General features: G+C 54.5%; 1 long non-coding RNA gene across 1 annotated transcript in view; it reads left to right on the top strand.

The window, feature by feature from the left end:
- LOC114197963 (uncharacterized) overlaps positions 1 to 13871 on the top strand; it is a 35340-nt gene extending 21469 nt beyond the window's left edge. The window contains exons 5-6 of the long non-coding RNA XR_003606996.2: positions 11591 to 11796; positions 12446 to 13871. This is a non-coding gene — a long non-coding RNA (uncharacterized LOC114197963). The remainder of the gene's footprint in view (positions 1 to 11590; positions 11797 to 12445) is intronic.
- The last annotated feature ends 8031 nt before the right edge of the window (positions 13872 to 21902 follow it).

Below are 21902 nucleotides of genomic sequence, written 5' to 3'. Positions count from 1 at the left end.
TGCAGTGTTTAATTATATGTGACATTCATGAATTGGATATATTACATGAAAAGTCAGTCAAAAAAAAAGTCTGCTTTAATGGCCCTCCACCAGCCATAGTCTCCATAGCCCACCTCTCACATTCCCCCGAGGCTACCAGCTTCACACAGAATGACCCGTTTCCATAGAAAAATGTCTCCCTCCCTCTTCCTTCCTTCCTCCCTCCCTCCCTCCCTTCCTTCCTTCCTCCCTCCCTCCCTCCCTTCCTTCCTTCCTCCCTCCCTCCCTTCCTTCCTTCCTCCCTCCCTCCCTCCCTCCCTCCCTGGCTCCATGCCCAGCGTGGAGCCCAGTGAGGGGCTTGAATCCATGCCCTGAGATCAAGACCTGAGCTGAGATCAAGAGTCATGCTTAGACAACTGAACCCCCCACGCGCCCCCCCCCAAAAATGTCTTTTTTTTTTTTTTTTTTAACACAAGTCGTGTTTATGTCACTTTGCAGCCTTTTCACTTGGCAGTGTTATCTTGGAGACCCTTGTATGTTGGTTCACCTAAGATCTCCTCTGTTCTTTTCAGTCGTCACGCCATCATCTGTGGTTCCAGTAGAAGACTATCAGTCGTCCTTTCCCTATCGGTGTACATTCTGGCTCTTTCTCCTGGTCCCCTGTCCTGGCATTTACTTCTGTGTATACAACGGTTTGTCTGGGGTCAGTCGTAAGTGAGGTCACAGGGAGGCATGTGCTCTGACTCCGTTGCCCTCCAGTATAAGGCTACCAGTCGGTCCCCACGGCAGTGTGTGTGTGTCCCCCACCTTCTCACACCACCCCGTTGCTCCGGCCGAGAGAGCAAGGCACCGGTGGTGTGCCCAGACCCCCGCGAGTTGGGAGCCAGGCCCTGGCGCTGTTTTCCTAAGGGGCATGACCTTGGCTCTGACTGGTCAGGAAGAAAAGTTAAACTTTAGTGAAATACATTTCTGAGACTTCCCACAAAGCGGGGTGGGGGCGAGACCGCACTGAGAGAAACTAGGCCAGGCTCTGCACTGTTTCTTCAAGTTCTTATGAAGGGCACTGAGCCTTTCGAGACACCGCATTGACAAATCTCTCTTGCTAGTGCCCCCTCGAGAACTATGAGCAGTGCTCCGATCTTTTGGTCATTCTGAACCCCCCTGGTAGACCTCCTCTCCTAATCCCCTATCTAGACAGGTTAAGTTGGGAATGGCCACAATTGAAAGAATGCTCTCCAGCCTTTGAGATTGGGAACCCTGTCCCCCGCGCTCCTCCCCGCCCTGCCCCTTGCAGGCATAGACGAGTTGGTCACGGTGTATAACCAGGGTTACTGTATAATTTGTCATCCAGCTGGGACGTTTTTGAGTGTGAAAGGCCGCGTTAACTGGAGGGGTTTCTGGGATGATGGGTAAAGTAGGGCTTTCCTGCAAACCGGGTTGTATGGGCGTACTAGCTTTTCCTTATAGTAATATTAATCTATTATTAATAATATAATTATAACATTGTAGTTGTATATAAGTAAAATTAGTGAAATAATATGATTAACATTACTATTATTTTTAGCATGTTTAAAAGTAACTTCCCAGCTCTGACTAGTTTTAAAATAGACTTCTGTCCGAAGAAAGGTACGCCATTAGGAACACTTGTTAAATTGGGTGGGCTATCTGTATGAAAAGGGAAATGTGCTGATCAGTGCTTCTGAAGTCATTGTGGAAACTTTAGGAAAAGAGCAAACTTGGGAGAAAGAGAACAGGAACTTTCTCTGAGACCTTTCCTGGGGGTTCCTGACCGGAGAGCTGAGGTGCATGACCACTGGCTGTTGGGGGCTTCGCTCAGTATCAGTGGCGGGGACTCTGGGCTCCTCCTTCCCCCTCTCATGCACCCCATGCTGGGGGCCCAGTGCACCCCTTCCAGCAGAGCCATCAGAAACGCCCCACAGCACACGGCCTGGAACAGAGGAGGTTGGAGGCGGCTGGCCTGGGGTGTGGATGGAATGGCCTTCTTTAGGCAGAGAATGTAGTCAAAACTTTCTGAGCTCAAAAGCACTATAGAAATTAGAAAACATTTTACAGTCCCTTAGAAAGAATTGAGATTTTTGCTCAAACTTCAATTATTTCCATACTAGCTAGATGATTTTTGCCATATTCCCACCCTGTAGCGGCACTTAACGGTTTTCTTTAAATCAACTTGCTGTATTTATGTAAATGAATTTAGTTTTAAAGGAAAATTACACCATTATCACTGGCTTCTAGCTAAGAATTTTTTAAATACACAAGAAGATAAATACATAGCTCTTAAACTGGATAACGTTGGCCCTTGGCCCCTTGGAATCGTCTCGGGCACCACCTTGGTTGGGTGTAGCGCTGTCTTCTCCCCAACAGACAGCGAGGGGCCGAGTTTGTTCATCCCCCTAGGAGAGTACTCGTCTGGACCGTAGAAAAGATGTCCTGACAGGTGGTCTTCCTGAGCTGTGTAGCATATTCTTGTCTCCCTCAACAACAGATATTTACCATCGGGGCGGGGGGGGGGCGGGGACAGAATCGATTTTGAACCCAGGATCTAGTGAGGCAACTCTTAGCTGAGGAGTGCTGGGAAGGGTTCTGGTTCCAACCAGCTGAAGCCTGGTGAGTTTGCACAGGACTAAATTACTTGGGGCATATTTTCTTTCCATGACATTTGCCTTCTAATAATAAATCGACAGATGTAGTTGTCTTGATCTGCCTTTACCATGACATTTGCCGTCACTTCACATGTTTTTGTTTGCAGATGCAGCCAAGAAACAGGCTTATCAGTGAGGCTTTAACCCATGCCCTTGGCCTCAGCAGAGCTCTGTCCCAAACAACAGGAGCGTGAGCTCAGGCACCTTCTACTTCCTGCTGGGCTTTTCTGGGGATTTGGGTGGGGGGAGGTGGGTCTTTTCTCCCATCATGCGCTTGGTTCTTGATTGGATGCCAGAAAAGGGCCTGTGCCTAAAAATACACCTTCAGAAGTGTGGTGGGATACGCTTTTCATACAGGTCAAAAGCCAGCAAAACGAAGCCAATATATACATGATAGAAGGAACACGTTCACAGAAAGCATACGATAAACTAGAGATTTGTTACTCTGTTACTCTGGCGGAGAAGGTGGGTGAGGATGCGGGGAGGCATTCGAGTATATGAAGTTACTGGCTGCATCTTGCTTGGGTTGGCTCGTTGTGTGTTTTTAAATACTAAATTTAAAAAGTATGTGTTGAGGCCATCTCCATGGGTCAATGGAATGGGACAGTTGAAACAAATCCAGGGCATTTGGGGAGGGGACCCATTGTGCTGTGGCCAAAGGAGGTGGTTTTCAGGCCAGGCTGTTGCTGACCAGACGCCAGGGCTCTGCTCACCCATCTTTATTTTGAACAAATCAAGAGGGGTTCCTAGCACACGCTAGGTTCTCAGCAATTTGTTGATTTTTTTCACATGTATATTGTGAGTATTTTTGAATACTGAATTCAAGTTTTGTTGAATTTTTGTTGACTCTTTTTTCACATGCGTAAGTTTAAACTTGTTGTTATGGACGTCTCCCGGCGTCCTGAGGTGGAGACGCAACCCCGGGGCCCCAGCACCGCAGTACTAGCCCATCAGTGCTTTCTCCCTCCTTTACCCCTACTTCTTCGAGTGTCTTTTTTAAGGCATGTCCCAGAAATCATACTGTTTCATGCTGCTCTTTCTGGGCTCTTTTGGTTGTCTGTTGAAGCCACCCCCTCCCTGCAAGGAGAGGAAGTCAGGTAACTGACCCCCCTTCCCCTCCTCCTCCCCGTGAGACACTTAGTCACTGCACAGATCTGGGACACCCTCGCTAGGGGAGTAGACTCTAACCCCTGTGAGCCCTAGGAGTCTCCTAAAGCCACCACCCATCTTCTGGGTCCCCTTTCAAAGGCCTCCAGATTGATCGCTGGAGATTTTCCCAATTCCCAAAACAACATAGAGACATTTTCAGTGGCCAGGCAAATTTCAGCTATGCTCTTTCTAAAAGAATGCACATTTGGAACGTACAGAGCCCAAATCAGTGTGATGTCAGTTGTCACTGTCCGTGTGGAAAGATTTTGCCACGGCCAGCTGCTGGGCCTCTTTGCACTATATTAATAGCAGGGCCATGGGGCCCATTGGGGTCGGAAGCCAGGGAGAGGAGAGGGACAGCTGTGGCGGACATCACACCATGCTCCAGGCATGTGCTCTCGTGTCATGGGCACACAGATGGCCCACACCTTGCCCTGCCGCTCAAAGCCCCCCAGGCCTGCGCCTATCTTCTCCTTGTAGGGTCAGGAATGGGCTCAAGTGGACAGCACACTTGACGGAGGAGCCAAATTAAGATTGGCGTGATTGGAATAGAGGGTTCGGGCGGCCCAGTGTTCTGGGTCAGCTTACGCTTTTACCGGAAGCAGAGGCATGTGCGGGCCGAATGAGGCAGTGGTATTTAAACAGCTGGGGGTATTGGGTTCTATATGCCAAGGCTGGACAGATATTTTTAAATGTCACAGGCCAAATGGAAGCTCAGTTGGCAGCAGGTTAGAGGGGCAGGGGGATTTGGAGGACACTGCAGTACCATGGCTAGATATGGTCAGGAGAGCTCGGTAGGATTAGTGCCTGGGAAGAAGCCCAGCATGTGAAGTTCAGTGAAGAGGTAGCAGGAGGGTCATTTGAGTAAGCGGTAGGCGCCGGCGGGTGGGGGCAGGGGCAGATGGAAATGTGGGGAAACGCCAAGGACAAGTCTGGAGCAGAGAGGTCAGCAGGGTTGAGCCCCCTCGCTCACAGGAACGGGCCGCGGAATAAACCTGGTGGTTCAGGTCCCCGGTTTTGGTGTCAAACAGACCTGAGCACTAACCTCAGCACCCCACTGCCTGCCCCACACCCTTGGGGCGACTCATTTATCTGCCGAGTTGGTTTCCTGACTTACGAGGAAGGGGACCTGGGCTCCTGGAGGATTAAACTAGACAACCCGCTCCGGAAGCTCAGAAACAAGTCCCGAAAACGGTGGCCGCTGTTATGACTAGCAAAAACGAAATCTGTGGAAAACCACCATTATGGAGCAGAGCTGGAAACTGCCCTCCAGGCTCATCCCACCCAGAAACAGGTTGTGTTTCAACCGCACAGAATCGTTTTTTTTTTTTTAAGTCTGAATTATGATAGCCACCAGTGTTTAGATATTAGGAGATATTACCAAAACTCTTGGAGAGTTGACTTCTCCTGGCCCACGCTCCGAAGCCTCTAGCTTCCGGGGCCTGTCCACAGGCAGTCGTCACCGAGGGGTGACTGCCCCCTGTCGGCGAGCTGCAGACCGCCACCGCGCCCGCTGCCATCTGGCCCCGTCACTCATCTCTGAGCAGGGCCTGGCCTCTGTAGGCATTTGCACTTGTTCTCTGTGCAGTGAAGTGGACCTATTATTATCTCAGAAGGGGCGAGGGCTGTCAGAATTAGCCACCAAATTGCTGGCTGGGGCCTTCTTGACTTTGCCATGACATTGGTCTTGGGAGACCTGGGCTCCTGGAAGAGCACTGAGTGGCCTGGCCGGGGAAGGGGGAGGTGAAGGAAGGGGGCAGCGAGCTTTCACGAGGGCCTCTGTCAGGCCCCCGGAGGCCGCTTGGCTGCCCATTTCCCTCCCTGTGGTCCTTCGGTAAGCTGAGTAGAAACACAACAGGGTTAGGGCGGTTTCTGTGGCGATGCCAACATCCGTGCGCACAGGGCCCCTCAGCCATAGGATGGAGCTCGGGGAGGCTCTGGGGAGGCCAGGGCAGGTCTGAATCCTGGATGTGGCTTCTCAGCCTGGGGAAGGAAGGCAGGAAGGGTGGGGAGGGGCTTGCTCAGGGGGCTCGTGGGGCCCTCGGCCAGGGGCAGGCAGCCCTCAAATTGATCCCTATTGCTGTGCAGAACCTTTTGCTTGTCCAGGCCCCTGGGAAGAACCCTTGGCGGCAGTGACGCAGCTGGGCCTTCAGGGCCGCCTGTGTGAGGGCTTGGGAGACCCCTCCTCTCCCTTGAAGAACCACGTCTTCTGTGGGAGAAACACTCGGTAGGGTTGGCTGTTTACACACAACCAGCCTCAAACTTGGAGAGGCCCTTCTTCCTGACTTGTTTGCTCCTTTATTGGATATGTCTCATGGTGCCTCCCATATCCTAGGCATTAGGGAAATACATTAATTCATTTAATCTTCACAGCGACTTTACAGGGAAGCTGAGGCACATAGGTCAAATAACCCTTGCAAGGCCATACAGCTGGACAGTGGTAGAGTCTGGATTTGAACTCCAGAGCCCACCTTCTAAACCACTGTCTGCAAATGCTGCTTGGAGATGGGGATGGGGGGCGGGCTCCGGGGAGGAGTCTGAGGTGATGTTTGGGCTGAGTCAGGAGCCCACCACCTCGCAAGCTGGGGGAAGGGCCTGGGGTGGGAAGAGCTGGCTGTGGGCTCTAGGGACAGAGGGAGGCCAGCCTGGCTGCAGGAGTGACAGGGAGGGGAGCGGGGCTGGACTAGGGCCATGGAAGCGCTGAGGGGTCTCAGCCATGGTCTGAACCCACGTCTTCCAGCACCCTCTCTGCTAACCTCTCTGTTACTGTGCTGAAGAGGGATTGCCAGAGGCAGGAGGAGTGGCTGGGAGACTGGCTGGACCCGTCAGTGGTGATGATGAGTATGTTTGAGATGCATTTGGGAGGCTCGCAGCACTTGCCTGTGGATGTGCTAGAGGTCAAAGGTCACTCTGATTTGCTCAGGGTCTGCTGAGCGGGTCTGCTTCCTGAGGTGGTCCAAGTCTTGGGGGAGGCTTTCCCTTGGAGACCTCTTTCTTGACAGTGGAGTGGAGGGTCCCTGGTACTTTGGAATATTCGTCAGCCTATGGTCAGAGCTGGTTCCTTCCAGCCTGGAGCAGACATGGCCTCGGGGCAGGGTGGCCTTGGAGAGCTGACCGGGGTGGGGTGTGACCGTTGGGAGGACCAGCCAAGAGAGGGCAGGCTGAGGGCAGACACCCGTGTGTCAGCGCTTACACGATTTCCAGCAGGGCCTTTCCTCTCACCTGCACTTCTGGAAGGAGCAGTAGGACCTGTAGATGCGGTGTCCTGAGTCTTCCCATTGTAACTTTCTGATAGGTGAGGACAGTGAGGCTTGACAGGTCAGTGCCTGAAGTCGCTCTTCACGCCCCTGATGGAAACAGTCAACTAGGTGGGGTGTGTGGGTGGCCATTGCTCATTGTGGGGACACCGTGAAAAGGTCTTCTGGACACCCCCAGGTTCGCTTGGAGCCCGGCCTTTCGTCTTCCTCTCTTTGGGTGATGGATGCTCTTGGGGGCTCGGACCGAGGCACAAAGTGCCCCAGTCCCTCACCACTAGATGGCGCAGCTGCAGTAATGATGTCGCTGGTGCTCTCCATGCCCCCTTTGTCAGGAGAGTCCCTGGGGTGGGGGTTCCTCTGGTCCCCTTGGCCTGGGGCACCTCTTGGACCTGCTCTGGACCTGGCCATGTGTGTGGTCCTGGCTAAGTGATGGCACCTGCATGGGTTTCCTTGTCTGGAATGACAGTTGGGTACAGAGATGATGGGTTTCCATTGGCACAGTCATTTGGTGGTGAACGAGGCCACGAATTCAGCCGCCTCATTTCTTCCTGTGTTCCCTGCTCTACACGACCAACAGGACCGCCATGGTTCTGTCTCCTTCCTCGTTTCCCAACCAGAAAGATTCAGAGAAGGTTTCTGTGAGCTTGTCTCCGTGTGCTCTGCTCTTGGCTGGCCGAGGCTCTGAAGTCGGCTGTGGGCGGAAGAAGGCCTTGGAGATTGTGACTCCCAGCAGGTTTCATTAACAGCCCATTCTGTCTCATCAGAAAAGGGGCCACGTTTCCAGAACCATCACTCCTTCTCTCTGAAATCAACAACAGACAACAGTCTATAAAGATTGCCCACAAGTACAAGTCGCACTGATGGTTCTTCTGGCCATCGGGAGAAAGAGATCAAGTACAAGAGCCACCCGAATATGACCTTGGGTGGTTGTGGTGTGTGTGCACTTGTCTGCCTTTGGGTACCCTGTTAGCCCCTCCCCTTTTCCTCTTTCTTTCTGTCGCAAGCAGGTCTGTTCTCAGGCGTCCTCGGGGCGTCCAGCAGCAGTGTCCCTGGTGGCACCGCCATGTGTGGCCCCGCTGAGCCTCGTTGATGGCACCTCATTGATCGGACTCTTCATGCTTCAGCCTCTTTGCAGGGGGACTTTACCCTTGCTCCCTGGAGAAGAGGTTTGCTAAAAACAGATTTGTGTAAACAAGGTCTTAGGAGGAAAAGGTTCATCTCCACCTTCTGCCAGAACGCTCTTGTTCTTCAAGGCTTCTCTGCCGCGTTCTTTGCAAATGTCGGTTGGGAGATGAGTCAGTTTTAGCTTGGAGTGCAGGCCCAGCACGGTGGCCCCTTACAAACACCTTGTCGGAGCTTACTTTGGGTTCACCACCGGGCTTCTGTAAGGTGGCTTGATTAATTCACGGTGGTAACCCCACCGCCCAACGCCATCTGAAATGGGAGGATTTACTGTACCAGTTTACTGCCAAGCCACATCAGGTGAAAGCGGGAAACTCCAGACCATCTGTTGTTAAAAAAAAAAAATTAATAACGGAACATCCACCGAGCAAACACTTTGTACTGCTGCATAATAAATGTGGAATGCGGTGACCTCGGCGGAGGCGGCCACGGGTTTGTCTCCCCACTCTCTGCTTGTCTGGGGCGCCGGGCTGTGAGGTTTGTGGCTTTCTGCCCCCTGAGGAGAAGGCTGGACGCCGGGCCCCGGCCCTGGTTGCTTTCATCATTTTCTCACTCTCTTCTCTACGCCACAGCGAATGTTCTAGGCAGAACGTCCAGGCCTCTGCAGACACTCATCCGCCAGTGCCATTCGCCTAGAATCTCCAAAGTCAGGGCGCCTGGGTGGCTCAGTCGTTAAGCGTCTGCCTTCAGCTCAGGTCATGATCCCAGTGTCCTGGGATCGAGTCCCGCATCGGGCTCCCTGCTCCTTGGGAGCCTGCTTCTCCCTCTGCTTCTCTCTCTCTCTCTCTCTCTCTCTCTCCGTCTCTCATGAATAAATAAATAAAATCTTAAAAAAAAAAAAAAGAATCTCCAAAGTCAGATGTGCGGACCCGCTCCGAGGCGGTCAGCCCTGGAGGACACGGGGGTGCGAGGCGGGCAGCGCCCCCATGGTTCTCCCCCACCATGAAGGACCAGCCTCCTGCTTTGCTTAGGAGAGAGCTGACAGCTCCTTTTTGATTTGCAGCTTTTGTTCAGAACGAGGCAGGGGTTCTCCATCGTTGCAACACTCGAGTTAGGCAATTGTTCGTAGACCCTCTTCTGGGGCCCGGTGCAGAATAACATGGTGAGCACGCACCCGCCACTCAAATCAAGGTAGCGACAGAACCTTCAGGGAGAAGCCTTCAGAAGATGAACTGTTGAGGCTGGCTGTCAGCGCGTGAGGCCGTGACAGAGCTGTGATGAAGTTCTTTTCCATGGTGCTCAGAGCCTGCCGCCAAGGCCCCAGCAAACCCACGTTCAAAGGCCGTTTCTTCAAAGTAAACAGCGCTGCCTTTGAACTGGGAAGGGAGACGGGGGTCGGAAGGCAGGTCTCAGTGCGCGTGTTTGAACGGGCTCCACCAGGGGAGATGCATGATTTCTGGTGGCCTAAGCCCTTGGGGTGCAAAGAGGGGCCATCGGTGTCCTGTGACATCTCCGTTCACCTGCGGCCACCCTAGGTCCCCATGTGGGGCTGGGCTGGGAGGGGTGACAGGAGACCCTGGGCCACATTATGAAATCAGGAAGGGGGGGCACGTGAGGCACAGCCTTGTGTGGGGCTGATGATGAAGGGCTCTTCCGGAGGGCCCCCCCCAATCCTGTTGTGCTCTATTCAGAGGGTTGGGTGGAGGCTTTCCTGAAGGGCTCTGTGAAGCGCTGTACCCTCGGGCTGTGCCGTCAGGAGGCAGGACACAGGGAACCTGACAAGGGAAAGGCCCCGTCGTCCGCCTGCCCCCCACAGAGGCCCCCCACTCCACCGGCAAGCCCCCCCACGTGGTAGCCAGAGGCCACTGACCATACTGTTCTTCTGCCCCAGGCCTCCAGTGGCTACCTGGAGTACAGCCCACCCTCTGAGCTTGGCCTTGACCACCTGCATTGCCCCCAAATGCCCCAGACGCTGTTTGGCCCAGAGCTACCTGAAGCCCTGCCCCTGGGCCTGCTCTTCCTCTCCTGGGGGTCTTCCTCACTCTCACCTTGGCTTCCCACCTGCAGGGAGCCCCCTGCCACCCAGCTGTCACTGGCACCGCGGCCCCCGTCGCCTCGGTCCCTGGACTGGGAATGGTTGCTGCCACCTCTTCTAGTCCCTGGGCTCCCGGGAGGAGGGCCAGAGTTGCCCTGAGGATTGTGTTCTCCAGCTTGGTCTTCTCCTGTGGTGTGCAGTCGGTGCCTAATAAATGTGTGAGCTTGAGTAGGGTGAATGTCTTTCTCTCTGTTCATTCTCCGCAGAGCCCTCCCTGCTCGCCTCACGCCTGTGTCCCGAGGCCAGCGTGGGGCCGCGCTCCCTTGCCTTGGCTCCGTTTCCCTCGAGCTCCCGCCGGCTGCTCGCGGGGCTTCTCAGGACGCAGCCGCGCCTCCCCCGAGGCTGAGCGGGGTGCCCCCCGCCCTCTCCCCTGATTACGGGGTGGGGCTTGCCTTCACGGCACTTACCATCACACGGAACGTACTGGCTGAACGCCTGGCTTCCCCAGCGGACTGAACCCCAGCAGGCAGGGGCTGTCTTTCTCACACACACAGCACAGAGCAGGCCGTGAGGCCCCGGAATTGCTGGCTGGATGGACGGACGGACGGACAGACAGCGCAGAAGGATCCAGACAGGGCATGAAAAGGGCAACTGAAGGAGTATCCCAAGTGCAGAGTGGCCTCACGACAGTGCACGGGACAGGCACAGCAGTGAGGGGCGTCCCCGAATCTACTGAGAGCAGCCATACAGACGAAGCCACCTCCTTGCTGTCAGGGAAACGAGTTTTCTCAAACACATTCCCCTGCGAAGCTGGCGAACCTGCCCCATCACAGCAGCATCCTGCGGCATGGATGCGGGATTCTCCGGGCTTGAGAACACTCCCCACCCCCGCCGCCGCCGGGGCCCATTCGTGAACCTCCGCGGGGTCTAGCCTGGCTCCACAGGTGGGGGAAGGGGGACTGAGGGGCCTCTGGTGCCCAGCTCTGCGGGGAAGGCACCAGGTCTGCAGTGGCTTTGTGCTGGGGGGGCGGGGGTTTCCTAGTGATGCACTCGGGCCACTGGCCACCCTGTCTGCTCCAGAGTTCTGCCAGCCAGGCGTGTGTGGCCCCTGCCGGCGGCCTACCGGGCAGTAAGGGGCCTGGCAAGTGGGACGAGGAGGCCAAGGGCCCTGAGAGGCCGAGAGAGAGATGGAGAGAGGAATGAGCGGGGCCTTGGCTACCAGACGGCACGTGCCGCAGGGAAGGCTCAGAGTCTGTGGCTTTGGAGACCGTGTCAGGGGGGTGGGAGATAATGGGCCTCCTGGTCCAATTCTGTGGCCAGGCACCCCTAGCCCTCTCCCCGCCAGCGTGGTCGCAATGCTGACCGCCTCCCACTTCTCTGGCCCGTAGCCTTTCCTCCTGTCTCTCGGGAGAACAACGTGACCGTCCTTGCCAAGGCCGACCTTCTTTCTTGTGGCTTCTGCCTACTCTGGCCTCCTCTGCCTCACCACCCGTTCAGCCACGGGCACGCAAGAGAGACAGGAATCCGTTCCAAGAGGCGTTTCCTTCCAGTGGGAGAGGAAAGCTGTAAAGGAGAACTCCGAACTGTGTGGCAGGTCAGAAGTGACTTCTGCACACTCGCGCTCCCACTCGGGTTGGGGGGAGTGGGAAGACAGACTGCAGATTGAAACGGGCCCCCGTGCTCCCTCCCCTCTGTGTCCAGGCCCCGGGCTTCTCCACCGTCGGCACTGTTGCTAGTTGGGGCTGGACTGTGGGGCACCTGGCAGCGTCCCTGGCCTCTACCCACCAGAGGCCGGTAACCACCCCTCTGCCTGTTGTAACAACCAAAGGTGTCTCCAGATACCGCCCTGCGTCCTCCCGGGGGGGAAACCCACGCCCCACTGGAAGACTATGGTTAGCTTGCACAAAGTTTACTTTGACCTCATAGGAAGAAATAAAAAAGGACAAAAAAAGATTTCACACATCACCTGATCTGGACTCGATCCTACCGCCCCAGGGTAGCTGAGATGTAAAGAAAGTCTGTGCCCTTCCACGGGTCCCGGTGTTAACCTGGAGTCTGATCGATGTTGCAGAAATAGCTCTAGATCAGTGTGCATCATGGGCACAGACGGATCTCTGAGCTCCACTTGGCCCTGGGAGGCCCTGGAGCCAGGGTGACCCCAGCAGCAGCAGGCATGCCCCACCCTCAGACTTTGGCCCCTGATGCCCTTATCCAAGAGAAGGAACCAGGCTTCTTGTTAACAGAGCTTGTTCCTGGGCTGAGGTGAGGACCGCAGATGAGCCAGGAACACGGCATTGTGGCTGAAGATAAGGAAGTCCTCCAAAACCAAAATGGGGGCCATGGCAGGAGCCACCGAGAGTGGAACCATCTGACTAACAAGCGAGCACTGGATTCTGACCCCCGAGTCTACACCGTTGTAAGTAACTGAACAAATAGAGAAATGCGTACAAGAGACAGATGTCTTGCATAGAGAATTCCAAAGAATTTGTTACAGGATTTTGTGTCCCCTTAGCGTCCATGGTTCTTGGTCACACCGCTTTGAAGAATGAGGAGGTAGACCACACTGACGGTGGTGGGCAGCAGAGCAAAGTTGATTGAGCAAGAGCATAATGCTCCCGGAAAGGGAGGGGGGCCGGAGTGGGTTGTCCCCGGGGTTTCTAAGTTTAGGGGTTTTTATGAGCTCTTTTGCGGAACTATGTTAAACAATCAGGGTGTGCTGAGTTGTGCCGATCGGGGCTTTGGTCACGTATCTCTAAGTATTAGGTTCATGTCCACATGCTGATGGTCCTTTTTTTTTTTTTTGCTGGCATCCGGGGGCTTAGGTCCTAACTGCCCCTTGCCCGTGATATTGACAAATGCTTTTGTGGTTCATTGTCTTATTTTAGGACGTTTTGCAGAAGTCTTTTCTGCAAGGGCTGCAAAGCAGAATGTCAGTGCGGTCCTGTCTAAGCTGCGGAACAGGATGGCAGTGCTGTTTGATCTTAGCTGTCCTGACTCCATATTTCCTTGCTGGGGACCTTGGCCCCGACTCCCTGACTGTCCAACACCGTCCTCACAAATTCATGTAAAAGCCGCTTAAGGAGTAGGGCCGTAACTACCCATCCCTTCAGTCTGGGCGCCGCTAGGGGACTTGCTTCCAGAGCGTAGTGTGGAACCTGGGCGGACGGGAACGCTGCACACCAGCCGGGGCTGAGGTTCACGTCACCAGTGAGAGCCTGGGGAGAGCGCGGACCCAGACAGGCCGTGATGAGAAGACCTTCACGTCTGTGAGCTCCCTCCTGAACCCATCACCCTGATCCAAGTACGAACCAAACATCAGGGACATTCTACCAAGGATCTGCCAGTCCTCCTCAAAATGGTCAAGGTCATCAAAAACAAGAGAAACCTGAGACACTCACAGCCAAGAGGAGACCTGACAACTCAATATAATGTGACCTGGATGGGATCCTGGAACAGAAAAGAGGCATTTGGTGAAAACCAGGGATAACCTGAATAACACATGGCGTTCAGTTAATAATGGATCAGTGTTGGTTCATGCGTTGTGGCAAAGTACCTCAACAATATAACAGTAGTAGAAACTGGGTGCTGGGCCCTCGGGAACTGTACTGTCTTGGTGACTCTTCAGTAAATCTAAAACTATTTTAAAATAAAAAGTGTACTTAAAATATAGGCATGTGTGTCCCAGTCTCAGAAATAGCTACCAAGGCACCAGGCCTTCCTGGATGCCAATCAGCGCTACAGACAGAACTAAGACAAGTGAAACGGCGCCCTGCCCCCACACTCACGTGGGGTTCTGGCTGCCCCCTCGCCCCCCACCTGATCTTTTTTCTGTGCCATGACTCCCAGCATTGCACGGCGAGGACTGGAGGGAGGAAGTTGGGCTGGATACATGGCGAGGGAGGAGAGTTGGGGTCCAGGAGGCACCTGGGGCTCCGGCTGGGACCCGACAGCAAGGGGGCGGGTCCGAGGGGTGGTGCTGGGTCTGAGGTAGGGCACAGGAGGATGGCTGGGGTGCCCTGGAAGCGCTTGTGCTCCCAGCGTGTGCAGCCTGGACCTCTTGGGAAAGGCCCAGGCCTCCTTGGGCTGGAACCGCTGGTCCAGGGCCTCCGTGACCCCTTCGGGCCTGGCAGGCGCTGTGCCCGTGGCCCTGAGCCCCTGTGGGGCCTGGCCTTCCCGGCTGCTGATGGTGGTTTGCACAACTTGGAGAAAGCCCAGAGCACACTCCTGGCAGAAGGAGATCCAGGGGAGGCCCCTGTCTGCCCTAGTGACATTCTTCGCTCTCTCAAGAGGCAGAATGTTCTCGTTGCCTGAGGTGAACTGGGACCAATGCCATCTTCTCAGAAAGAAAATGTGCCCGCGTCCTGGGCATTGGCACCTGCCTGTGAGCGGGAGCCATCCGTGGCCTGTTCCTTCACAACAAGCTGTGATGTCCACAGTCCAGGCCAGGGCTCGGAGGGGGTGCCTGCCGCCTGACCGAGGCTGGAGTGGCGGGGGAGTGGGGGCGGGAAGGGAAGCAGAGGTGCCCCCACTGCCATCACCTGTTCCCGGGGGCCAGCCACCACCCATCCCTCCCTGCACACTTGTACTGCATGCCAGGCCCTGTCGTGGGCCCCCAGGGACACAGAGTAGGACAAGATGGACACGGCCTGTCCTTGTAGAGCTTAGAGCCTATGACCATGTGCACAACAGGGGCTTGGCCAGGAGAAGCAGGGAGGGCTCCCCGGAGGAGGTGGCATGTACGTGGCATGAGAAGGAGGTAGTAGCCAGGTGGCTAGGCAGCAGGGAAGTGTGTGCGCATGAGGGGGTGGGGGGGATGCATGGGAAGGCCTTGACCCTCAGGACTCCCCTCAGCCTCCACCCCCAGCTTGGATTTTACCGAGAGGGTAGGGATGAGCCACTGAAGCATTTCTGACAAGTGACAATCCATTTGCATTTGGGAAGGTTCCTTGGAGAAGCCTGGAGACGGGGTTAGGGAGGCTGTTGGAGTCACCCCTCAGTAGATGTGAGCCCCTCAGCGGGGCTGGGGGGCTGGCGGGCTGGCAGAGGGAGGAGAGAGGAGTACCAGCTGCAGGCAGCCCAGGAGGCTGGGCACCCCAGCTCTGTGCGGGGGGGGGGCACAGCTGGGAAAGGGGCCACTTGGGGCAGGATGTGCGGTAAGTTGGCATCTCCCCCCGGTCTTGGAGTCCCCCTTCCTAAAATAAGGGAGCTTAGCTGGCAGTTGGCCACGTGCTCTCCCAGCTCGGGAGCCCAAGATGCAGTGGACGTGGGGCTGCGGCCGCCCAGAAGGGCTCGGGCAGCAGCGCCCACCTGCCACCCCAAACTTCAGGAACCACAGCGTGCAGTGCGCCCTCCTCTCTCTTTGCTGAAACATTTAGCTGTCCTCAACCACAGCCCACGTCCACAGCCGCCGGGTGCCCTTTCTGCATGGGTGACTCACCAGAATTAATGTTCATTTGATTTTTACTATAAATTACGCCTCCCATAATTCCTCCATCACGGGCGGAGGACGGCTCCGCGGGAAGAGGCCGGGGCAGGCCATGTGGTCACTCGCGCCGGGGAGGCACTGAGTCATCCCTCCTCCCACGCGCTGGCTGGTAGCGGACTGCCGCCGCAGGTGGCTTAGTGGGTGTGTCCCCCCAGCCCGCTCATGGGAGGTGCTCACCTCGGCCCCCAGGAGAGGGGGGGGGCAGACAGGGAGCGCCGCTACCCATGTACCACCTGAATATGGGTGATGGGGGTGTTGAAGGTTAAAACAAACAAACCACACTTTTAAAGATGGGGGGGTCTCCCTTCCCGCCTTCCTTTCCTCTTGCCTGCCTTCCTTTAGATATTCATCGACTGTGCTCAGCGTTGTGTAAAACACTGGCGATACAATAGTTAACAAAACTAGGGCCTCCACTGTCAGGCTGCTTATGGCCCAATGGGATTAATTGGATAATCACAGAAACACATGTCAAACTACCACCAGCGACGACGTACAACAGAGGGGCTGGTTGGTTCCCAGAAGATGCGCTGTGGGGCCAAGATCCAACTGATGGGAAGGCGTTACCAGGCACAGGGGCAGGACTGCATGTGCAAAGGCCCTGTGGCAGGGAACCACGGGAGCAGGAGGAACCCAAGGGAGGCTAGGCGACCTGGGGGGAAACGGGGGTCCAAGCAGGGCTTGTGGGCCCTGGAAAGAATTGCGCTTGTTATCCTGAGGCCAGGGTATTGGGCATTTTAAGGAGTGGGGATCATTTTAGGAAGCAATCAGAGGCTCCGCCAGTCCCACTGGGATGGGTAAAGGGAGGGTCCCTGCCATGTGCAGACGTGGCCCCAAATGGGCCAGCCCTGGACCCTGCAATTCGAGGACGGGGGCAGTGCATGTAGAGGTGGGGGCAGGGCATGAATGGGGGTGAGGAGAGCAAGGGCCCAGAGGCTTTGCACCAGCTTTGAAACCATACGCTACTTTGTAAAACTCCGACGACCCGAGGACTGTGACTCATCCACCCCAATTCCCTCGGCAGTGGAATAAACCAATTTGCTTAAACCAACTGATCTCATACATTTGTCTTTTTTTTTTTTTTTTTAATACCTAAAGCTCAAAAGAAACCAAAGTTTACACGAAAAGAAAAAACCTAGCACGCTGGATTGAAGCAGACGTGTGCTTATCTGTTTTTCAAAAGAATTGAATTAAAAAACAAAGCCCACAAACAGAAGCTCACGATGCCCTGCACCAGCCCCCTTGCCGCTCCTCTTGCCTTGGTGCCTGGAATAAATCACCCTGCAGCCCGCCTCTCCTCGCTGGGAAGGGGCCAGCCTCCTTCCCGTTCTGGGGTCCCTGCCGCAGGAGAGGCAGAGAGCTAGGTCCCCGGTGAGACCACCCAAGGAGAAACTTCAGATGGGCCCGTGGGGTCATTCTCGGCATGAGCACCCTGTCCCTGTTTCTGGAGAAGCCAGGCAAGTGAGGCTCGGTGACGTCAAGTAATCTACCTGCAGCTCTGACCTCGTAAATATCACAGCTGTTCTCCGACCCCCCGCCACTCTGATGCTAAATACCAAGGGACACAAAAGTCATAACCCTTAGTCTTTTTTCCTCTCTTTCCAAACACTGGGTATATACCAAGCAGGAGGTACATGATTCCATTTATCTCCAGGGTTCCCAACTAGGGTCAGTTTTACCCCCCACCCCCACCCCGGGGGGACATTTGGCAACGTCTGGGGACATTTGGGTTCTCGAAGTTCAGGGATGGGGAGATGCTCTGAGCATCTAGTGGGTAGAGGCCAGGGGTGCTGCTGAGCACCCTACAGTGCCCAGGACGGCCTCGCAGCAGAGAGTAATCCAGCCCAGAATGTCAGGGGCAGGTGGAGAAACCCAGAAGTGGACAGCAGGGTGCTGTGGGTAACATACGGGAGAGCAAGGGCCTGAAGGGCAGGCACCAAAACGTCTCCATTTGTTTATCTCTTGCTGAAAGGATTTGGGTAATTTTTTATTTTTCTTCCTTATGTTTTTCTGTACCGTTTGAATTTTTTAAGGAACAATGTGCATGTATCATTTTTATAATCAGAAAAAAAGAGCTGTTTTTGTTTTGTAAAAATAAAAAAAATAAAAAGGGATTCAGGACTTACCGATTCTGATCCAGTTCTCCCACTAACTAGCTGTCAGGAACAGCTCTGGGAAATACGTCTATCTGGAAAGTGAGAAGAGCAATCCCTTCTTGCATTATATTATAGGAATATAAAGTAACATTGTCCTGGGAAAGCTCTCCGAGCTCAGAGGAGAAAAATTGTTGAGAATATGGAGATACTGCTTCCCTCATATATTTCCCCTCTGAGCCGATGTGTACATTTTTTTGCAGCAGAGGCGTTTAGAAGACGGAGGACTCAGTAAGGGTCTTCTAAGTGCCAGAGACTGGGAAACAGAGGGGGGGTCCAGCAAGCCTCCTGCCCTCGGCTGAGTGGACCGGGTGCTTCCATCCTTCAGAGACAGCATTTAGTCCCCAGATCATTCTGATGGTGTCTACGGCCGGGCTAAGCCTGGCTTTCTCAACCAAGGCACTATCAACAGTCGGGGTGGGGTAGTTCTCCACTGTGGGGAGGCATCCTGGACGTCGTATGGTGTTCAGCAGCCTCTCTGACCTCCATGCTAATAGCTCCCCTCCTCTCCCAAGTCATGACAACCCCACATGTCTCCAGTGGAGGCCAAACGTTCCAGTGCGGGAGTGCCGAGATCGGGGCCTGCACAGAAGCACCGCGTGGCCGTGCTCAGTGCTCTACCGGGGAGGCCCTCCCAGAGATGGTTCAGGCCCCTGAATCAGGACGCTGATTGGCTGCATTTCCGAGTCACTGCCCATGTTTTCTGTCTTCAAAAGTCTTCCCTTTGTGCCTACCTGGTCCAGGACAGCCCCTCACAAAGGTGGGACCCCTGGAGGTCCAGGGGCGCCTGAGGCTTTGGGATAAGTCCCAGTCCCACGAGGCCGTGGGGAGGCCTGAGGCTGGGGCCCCAGCTTCCCTACAAATAATGCCACGCAGGTAGGCTGTGCTCAAGCAGCCACCCACTCCCCCACCTCCCGCAGCGAGAAGGCACAGGAGCCCGTGTCTCTCGGGAGCGCGTAAACCCACCCACTAATCGTGAGAAGGCCCTGGGAGGTGCTACCGAGGCCACTTGGCACACCAGCGCCGAAATCAGAAGCAGAAGATGAACTTCCAATTAAATAAGATGAAACCAGTTTGGAAATTCAATACCTCACCTCCCTTCCTGTCTTTTTAAAAATCCATAATTCATGGCGAACCCAGTCAGGGGGTGTGCAGCTCAATTGAATTATCCATTTTTTTGTTTTTTGTTTTTTGTTTTTCCCAAAGATCGAGACTGGGAGAGGCCTGTTCTTAAATTGGAGGAAATAAAAAGCAGCTCTTTGGAGCGCCTGTCCCCTGACGTTGACCTCGTTGGCCCAGCCCTCCATCCCACGGGAGAGGAACGTCACAAACACGTGCAAACAACATTCTAAGACTCATGGTAATTGCCCTGCCAGGAACTTATCCTTCCGATGCCCTGCCCAGGCTGGGGATGATGAATACCCAGGTTTATTCATTGCCAGGTGGTTGGTAACAGCAACAGGCTGGCAACAACATAGATGCTTGCCCATAGAGGGCTGGTTAAGTCAACCCCATTCCTGCCTTGCGATGGAATTACCATGTAGCGCTAAAAACAGAACCCGGAGGCTCATTGTATAGTGAGAGGAGATGCGTCATCACATTGTTGAAGCCACGGTGGGGAACAATGTTTATAGTATGCTACCATCTGTGTTTATAAGAAAAGGAAAAAATATACACGTATGCATTGGCTTGTATATACCTAGTGTGTCCCTAGGCTGGCTGGCTCCCAGGAGGGGGACGGGGAGACCAGAGAGAGAGAGAGAGAGAGAGAGGTCACAGGACGCCTCCCTGCATACCCTTTTGTGTGTTTTGGTTTTCAAACCAGAAATAAGTGCTCAGAAATAAATATATAAAATTAAATTTCCTTTACAAAAAAAAAAAGCACAAACCAACCACACACCATGCTAATTTGTTATGAAAAACACACCGTAGGGAAGGGATGGTGAATTCCTAGGAAGCACGCAAGTGTGTCGCCTCCAGGACACCCAGGTTCCTCCCTGGACCTCAGAATTTTTCCAAACTTTGCCTTAGTTCTCTAAGGATTTTTTGCTTCGCTAATATCCCGTGATACGTTGGTGTCTTCCACATTATAACCCAGCCATCAACACCTTCTAGTCGTGGGCCAAAACGTACTCCAGGACCCTTGTCCCCTTAGACCCCGGCGAGGGTTGCCATTATTATGTTTGATAAGCATGGACTTGTTTTTATGTGTATTTCCTATTTGTGTCAAGTGATACAGATTTTTCCAGTCACTGTGGTAGTGTAAACGTTCACTTTCAAGTAATTTATTTAAATAATGCAAGAGCAAAACAATGTTAAGTAAATAACAGCACAGTGAAGCCAGCAGATGCGCAAAAACCACAGATACAGAAGCATGCCGGGCTGAAATTCAGGGCACGCAGCTCCGTGCCACATCACCCCTCTCCCCTGCAAAGTGATTTTACTTTCAGTGACCTGGCCTCTTGGACTCTTAACTCAATGTGATCAAGAGAAGAGAAGAAAGAGGCATTTGCAGTGAGCTTTCAATTACTCAGTGGAGCAGCAAATGCAGGTGTTCCTTAAGTGGGTGGGTGGCGGAAGGCTCCCCAGTGCACACTGAGCTCCTCGGCTGGGTCCGTCCACCTCTGTACAGAGATGATGACCTTCACTTCCCATTCCATTGTAGAACATACTGTTCATTCTCCCGTGTCCATTATGCCTTAAGGGCCACAAATCTTAAGCTGATAAGGGAGGCCTAATGAACCCCAGGGTTTGGCTGGATCAACTCTTGCCTGCTGTCCATCTCAGATAGATTGCAGACAGCGCCAGAAATGGGTCCTGGGACAAAACTCCCCTCAGGAGATCCAGGGTCCAAAAAACTGGCTAACAGATGGGGAGGAGTTATTGCTTTATGGGGTACTTACATGCAAGGGAGCTCCAAATTACATTTCAGAGACACCAGGAAGGGGCTCCAGTGGAGAAGGGCAAGATGGTTTCTCCTGATAGGGGCAAAGAGAATTCTAGCAGAGCGGGCTGAGGGCCGTGTGTAGTTACTGCTACATGGAGGCAGGATCTCATGGGTGCCTGGCTCTCCCGCTCGCCTTCAAAATACCCAGAGTGCCTGCTCATTTGGTTTGGTGACAGCATGATCACCCTGTGCGTGGGCCTTGCACACCTTTCTGGTGGCTGGTCTCTCTTGGAAAGCCTCGTTAAGCCTTCTGGCCCACTTTATGCCTTTGCTTGGGAAAGACAAAACAAAGATGGCTCTCCTTAACCCAGATCAACGCCCGTCTAAGGGGGGACATGGAGGCAACAGACGAGTATTTTCGGGGCTGGGGGTAGGAGGCCACTTTCTGCAGGCCCTTTGTCAGGATGGCTTCGCCCCAGTACCCCCGGGAGGGAGTGGGCATGGGGTGGAGGGTTGGGAAGCAGGCGCCTGCAGGACTGTGGACTCAGTTGGCCCTATGTACCGAAAGATGACCGTTTTATACACCAGTGTCTAATGAAGTTTGCAGGCGAATGTGAGTGGAAATACGAAGAAAATAATTATCTAAGCCGGGGAGTCTCCAGGGCTCTGGAGGCTATGATTTTGGTGCTAAAGGAAATGTGGCAAAGGGGAGGGCCCGTCAGAAGACGCGAACACTCCTGTCCTTTTCTGAACTTGAGGTTCCCGGTTCCCGAAAGCTCTCGGTGGGGGACGTGAGATGCCAGTGTGGGCCCATCTCCGCCTGCGTCAGAAGCGGGCTCCCTCCTTTATTCCGAAGTGGGGGGCAAGGTGGGGTCTGGGTAGGAGCCTCCTGACTCCAACGCGGAGGGACTGGCTGAGGGGGGGGACGGGCCAGAAGGGGTCCAGTCTTTCCACTGATCTAGCACTTTCCTGTCAGGCTGAGCACCAGCCCCTTCCCGAGTCCCCTCCTCTGGCCTCAGAAGAGGGCTGGGTCCGCAGGAGAGTCCCCGAACCCGAAACCACACCCGGGCGGCCGGCCGGGCGGCCTGGCGGCCAGGGCTTCGGGGGAGGCCCCGCCTCAGGGTCCTGCTGCCCTGCCCCCGCACTCAGGTAAGACCCAGGATTGTTTTTGCGAGAGG

Source organism: Eumetopias jubatus, unplaced genomic scaffold (assembly GCF_037043125.1).
Source record: "Eumetopias jubatus isolate StellerSeaLion01/CBP00866 unplaced genomic scaffold, mEumJub1_p1.0 scaffold_9, whole genome shotgun sequence".
Classification (NCBI taxonomy): domain Eukaryota; kingdom Metazoa; phylum Chordata; class Mammalia; order Carnivora; family Otariidae; genus Eumetopias; species Eumetopias jubatus.
This window is presented reverse-complemented; position numbering and strand designations above follow the sequence as displayed.